The 5,893-nt window shown below is 39.4% G+C and overlaps 1 pseudogene; it reads left to right on the forward strand.

Annotated features, from left to right (window-relative positions):
• The first annotated feature begins 2,569 nt into the window (after nucleotides 1-2,569).
• On the forward strand, nucleotides 2,570-3,902 carry LOC138071322 (V-type proton ATPase subunit D-like; annotated as a pseudogene).
• The last annotated feature ends 1,991 nt before the right edge of the window (nucleotides 3,903-5,893 follow it).

Consider the following 5,893-nt stretch of genomic DNA (forward strand, 5'->3'; position numbering starts at 1 on the left):
AACCTAGATAGAATATTCAAAAGCAGAGACATTACTTTGCTAACTAAGGACCATCTAGTCAAGGCTATGGTTTTTCCTGTGGTCATGTATGGATGTGAGAGTCGGACTGTGAAGAAGGCTGAGCGCCGAAGAATTGATGCTTTTGAACTGTGGTGTTGGAGAAGACTCTTGAGAGTCCCTCGGACTGCAAGGAGATCCAACCAGTCCATTCTGAAGGAGATCAACCCTGGGATTTCTTTGGAAGGACTGATGCTAAAGCTGAAGCTCCAGTACTTTGGCCACCTCATGTGAAGAGTTGTCTTTTTGGAAAAGACTCTGATGCTGGGAGGGATTGGGGGCAGGAGGAGAAGGGGACGACAGAGGATGAGATGGCTGGATGGCATCACTGAGTTGATGGACGTGAGTCTGAGTGAACTCTGGGAGTTGGTGATGGACAGGGAGGCCTGGCGTGCTGCAATTCATGGGGTCGCAAAGAGTTGGACATGACTGGGCGACTGAACTGAACCCCTTGGTCTAATCAAATGTCACAAAAATTTTCTCTCCTTTTTTTCTTTTAAGAGTCATAATTTTACATTAAAATTTCAGGTTCATGATCCATTTGAGTTCATGTTTATATAAAGTGTGAGGTACAGATCAAGGTTCTTTTTTTAATATGTGGATATCCAAATGTTCCAGCACCATTTGTCAAAAAGACTATCTTTTTCCATGAAATTGCCTTTGTATCTTTGTGAAACATAAGTTGACTCTATTTGTATTAAACTATTTCTAGTTTTGGTATTTTGTTCCATTGAGCTATATATGTGCCAATACAATAATTACCTTGATTTTTATGGGTATATAGTTAGCCTTAACATTGGATAGACTGAGTCCTCCAAATACCACACTGTTTTCATTACCATAGCTTAATAGTTAATACTTAAAGCAAGATATTGTGAGTTCTTCAACTTTGCTTTTTAAATTTTTTTAAATTTTATTTTTCTAAATATAAATTTATTTGTTTTGATTGGAGGTTAATTACTTTATAATATTTGTTTCGACTATTTTTGTTTCCTTACTCTTTGATATGAATTTAAGAATCATATTGTTAATATCTAGAAAAAATCCCATTGGGATTTTAATTGGGTTTGCAATGAATCCATAGAACAATTTTGGGGGAGAATTGACCTCTTAACAATATTGAGCTTTCCAATCCATGGATATGGTTCATATATCCATTTATTTAGTTTTTACTTGATATTTTTCTTAAATGTTTTGTAGCTTTCAGTGTACATATCCTAAACATATTTTGTTAGTTTTTTTTTTTTTACCTATTTCATTTTTCTGGTACAATTTTAAATTATACTGTTTTTTAAGAAACATTTGACTTCTGGTTGTTCATTGCTGTGCTGTGCTGTGCTTAGTCACTCAGTTGTGTCTGATTCTTTCCAACCCCATGGACTGTAGCCTGCCAAGCTCCTCTGTCCATGGGGATTCTCCAGGCAAGAATACTGGAGTGGGTTGCCATGCCCTCCTCCAGGGTATTGGGAATTCCCAACCCAGGGATCGAACCCAGGTCTCCTAAATTGCAGGTGGATTCTTTACCATCTGAGCCACCAGGGAAGCCCAAGAATACTGGAGTATGTAGCCTATCCCTTCTCCAGGGGATCTTCCTGACCCAGGAATCGAACCAGGGTCTCCTGCATTGAGAGCAGATTCACCAGCTGAGCTCCTAGAGACCTTGTTAAACTCATATATTCATTCTACTAGCTTTTTTGTAAAGTCCATGAAATTTTCTACATAGAAAATCATGTTATCTTTGAACAGAGATAATTTTGTTTCTTCCTTTATATTCCATATACCTTTTATTTTTTCCTGCATTATCACACCAGTTAGGACTTCCAATATGGTATTAAATATGAGTGGTGAAAATAAGGATGCTTGTCTTTTCCATGGTCTTAAGGGAAAAGTATTCAATCTTTTATATTAAATGTGATTATATCTATAGATGCTTGTCATTAGGTTAAAGTTGTTCTTTCTAGTTTTAGTTAGCTGTGAGTTTTTAAAGAGTTTTATTGAAGTATAATTTACATACCATAAAATTCAGCTTATTTTTTTTGGCCTTGCGTTTCTTTTTTTTTGTTTTGCTCTTTATTTTTTATTTTTTTACTTTACAATACTGTATTGCCTTTCAGTGTTTTTAGTACATTCATAGTGTTATGCGGCCACCACCAAATCCTGTTTTTGAATATTTACCACCATCCCCCAGTCCTAATTTCTTGAATCCCTTTGTAGTCAGGCCCTGCTCCCATCTCCAATCCCAGGCAAAACTGCTTTCTTCTCTAATAATTTGTCTTTTTCAGGATATTTTATATAAGGAGCACACTACTTATATTTCCTGAATTTTGCTTCTTGTGATAGTGGGTTTCCCCACTTCCAGTGCTGTCAGATCTATCAGTGTTCCTAGGTGGGCAAAGGGAGTCTTCAACTACAAAATACAAAGAATGCTTTCCAGGTAGAGAAAGACTCCGTGGCTGAGTTGTTGCAGTCACAGTTGCCCGGCCAGGACCCAGGCTGAACAGTCATCATCAGAATGTTGGGCAAAGACCAAATTGAAATCTTTCACTCACGAACAGCACAGACCATCATGAAGGCTCAGTTAAAAGGAGCACAGACAGGTCAAAACCTCCTGAAGAAAAAAATCTGATGCCTTAACTCTTCACTGCAGATGGTGACTGCAGCCATGAAATTAAAAGACGCTTACTCCTTGGAAGAAAAGTTATGACCAACCTAGATAGTATATCCAAAAGCAGAGACATTACTTTGCCGACTAAGGTCTGCCTAGTCAAGGCTATGGTTTTTCCTGTGGTCATGTATGGATGTGAGAGTCGGACTGTGAAGAAGGCTGAGTGCCAGAGAATTGATGCTTTTGAACTGTGGTGTTGGAGAAGACTCTTGAGAGTCCCTTGGACTGCAAGGAGATCCAACCAGTCCATTCTGAAGGAGATCAACCCTGGGATTTCTTTGGAAGGAATGATGCTGAAGCTGAAGCTCCAGTACTTTGGCCACATCATGCGAAGAGTTGACTCATTGGAAAAGACTCTGATGCTGGGAGGGATTGGGGGCAGGAGGAGAAGGGGACGACAGAGGATGAGATGGCTGGAAGGCATCACTAACTCGATGGACGTGAGTCTGAGTGAACTCCGGGAGATGGTGATGAACAGGAAGGCCTGGCGTGCTGTGATTCATGGGGTCGCAGAGTCGGACACGACTGAGCGACTGAACTGAACTGAACTGAACTAACTCTTCGATTTCAACAGATCCTTAAGAAGATAATAGAGACTAAAATGTTGATGAGTGAAGTGATGAGAGAAGCTGCTTTTTCACTTGCTGAGGCCAAGTTCACAGCAGGGGACTTCAGCACCACAGTTATCCAAAATGTAAATAAGGCCCAAGTGAAGATTAGAGCAAAGAAAGATAATGTAGCAGGTGTTACATTGCCAGTATTTGAACATTATCATGAAGGAACTGACAATTATGAACTGACTGGTTTAGCCGGAGGTGGGGAACAGTTGGCTAAACTGAAGAGGAATTATGCCAAAGCAGTGGAACTACTGGTGCAACTGGCTTCACTGCAGACTTCCTTTGTTACTTTGGATGAAGCTATTAAGATAACTGACAGGCGTGTAAATGCTATCGAACATGTCATCATTCCCCGGATTGAACATACCCTTACTTATATCATCACAGAGCTGGATGAGAGAGAGCAAGAGGAGTTCTACAGGTTAAGGAAAATACAGGAGAAGAAGAAGATTCTCAAGGAAAAGTCTGATAAGGACTTGGAGCAATGGAGGGCAGCCAGAGAGGTGATAGAGCCTGCTGATCTCCTGGCTGAAGAGAAGGATGAAGATTTTCTGTTTGAATAAGCTTTCCTGCTCTGGTTCTTTCAGAAGGCCTAATATGTCACCATTTTAATTCATGGTGTGTAGGTTTGTTATGTGTGGCTATTTATTTATTTATTTTTGGCTCAAGAATTTCAGTTGTAAAATTTACCTGGATGTCTGTTTATGGGATCTACCTTTTCAGAATCATAATTAAGCAACAATTATTCACCAATGAAATTTGTAGAACCTGTCTCGAAACCTGTAGAATTTATGCTGCAGAAGTGTCACCCTACTTCAGTTATACATCTGTTACAAGTCATCTGCTTACCGAACATAATAAGAAAATCTCTTTAGGAAGCGGCAGTGGTCTCAGGCCAACACACATTCATAGGCCAGCTACTCTGGAGCACCCTTTGTTCCTACCTGCTCACACACCTTGGCACGATTGTCTGAGATTGCTATAGCCATTCTTGTGTTAGTTACTATGGGACGTCTCTCCTTAAGCTTTAGGAAAGCCTTCACTTATTTTTCTCCTTGAATAACAGGTCTCTGTCTGGTCTGTCATGGGAACAGTTCTGCTAATTCAAATGTGACTATGGTATAAACAGTAAAATGATTTTAAAATTTAAAAAAAGAGAATGCTTTCCAAACTGGGTCGCTTGTGATGGTATCACCCCTCCTGGTGCCACTGGGCATCTCTAGGTTAGCGAAGAAACTCTCTGGCCCACAGAAATAAAGATTATTTTCCCTGGCCACCTTTTATTTTTTAAGTTCTCCCTTGATAACCCTTACCATTGCCACTGGGCCTGACTGGAGTTGTCAGCATAATATACCCATTTAATCTGGAGAAAACATGAACCTACCTGAGCCACCTTCATCTAATATGTTCAGGTCAGGCGATGCCAGGCTTGGTTGCCTTCTATTGCTGAGTGAGGAGTTGTAAGATGCCCATCTGCCATCTGGGGTCTTTCTCCAGTACTGGGGTCTTTAGCCAGTCTGCTTTCCTCTATCATTCAGAGTCCTCCTATGCTTGCTTCTTGTGTCATATTATAGTTGTTCTTAACAGAGAGAGGCAGGGAGAAATGAGTCTCTGCCATCTTGTCTGATCAAAGTCCCTAGATAATTTACAATTAATTTAACTATTGATATGTTAGGGCGTAAGTCCATTGTGTGTGCTTGGTGGGAGTGGTTCATGTTCTTTTTATTCTCTCCACTCTTTGTTTTCTTTTTCATGCTTTCCTGTGGGTTACTTTAAGATTTTTTAGAATTTCATTTTGAATTAACTAGTATCTTTTTTAGTGCATTTCTTCATATAAATTTTTAAAGTGGTTGCTGTGGATATTACATAATACTATATGTATTACATATTATATAACTTATCAAAGTCTATAGGTTGTGTAGACATTTTATTAGTTCCAGTGAGGTGTGTGTGTGTGTGTGTGTGCTCAGTGCTCAGTCATGTCTAATTCTTTGCAGCCTCGTGGACTGTAGCCTGCCAGGCTCCTCTGTCCATGGAATTTTCCAGGCAAGAATACTGGAGTGGATTGCCATTTCCTATTCCAAGGGATCTTCCTAACCCAAGGGTCAAACCCATGTCTCCTGCATTGGCAGGTGGATTCTTTACCACTAGCACCACCTGGGAAGCATTTCCATTTAAGTTTAATAGACTTCTCCCATTCACAATATAATTTTATCATCTATTTCCTCTATATACCTTGAGACTCATATCAGACAGTATTATAATTTTTATTTCAACTATCAAACATGATTCAGAAAAATCAAGAAGAGAATGAAAGTTTATTACATTTACCTATAATTTTGTTCTTCCATTGTTCTTTCTTCCTTTCTGATGTGCCAAGATTCTTTTTTAAAATATTTCTTTTATGCATCAAGAACTTCCTTTAGGCACAGCCTAGGCCTTCTGTTAGTTTTCCTTTGCCTGAGAATGTCTTTATTTCTGCTTCACTCCTGAATGATATATCCACAGCATATAGAGAGTGGCCTATGATTTTCCATTCTTGTCATTTCACTGT

Source organism: Capricornis sumatraensis, chromosome X, assembly GCF_032405125.1.
Source record: "Capricornis sumatraensis isolate serow.1 chromosome X, serow.2, whole genome shotgun sequence".
Classification (NCBI taxonomy): domain Eukaryota; kingdom Metazoa; phylum Chordata; class Mammalia; order Artiodactyla; family Bovidae; genus Capricornis; species Capricornis sumatraensis.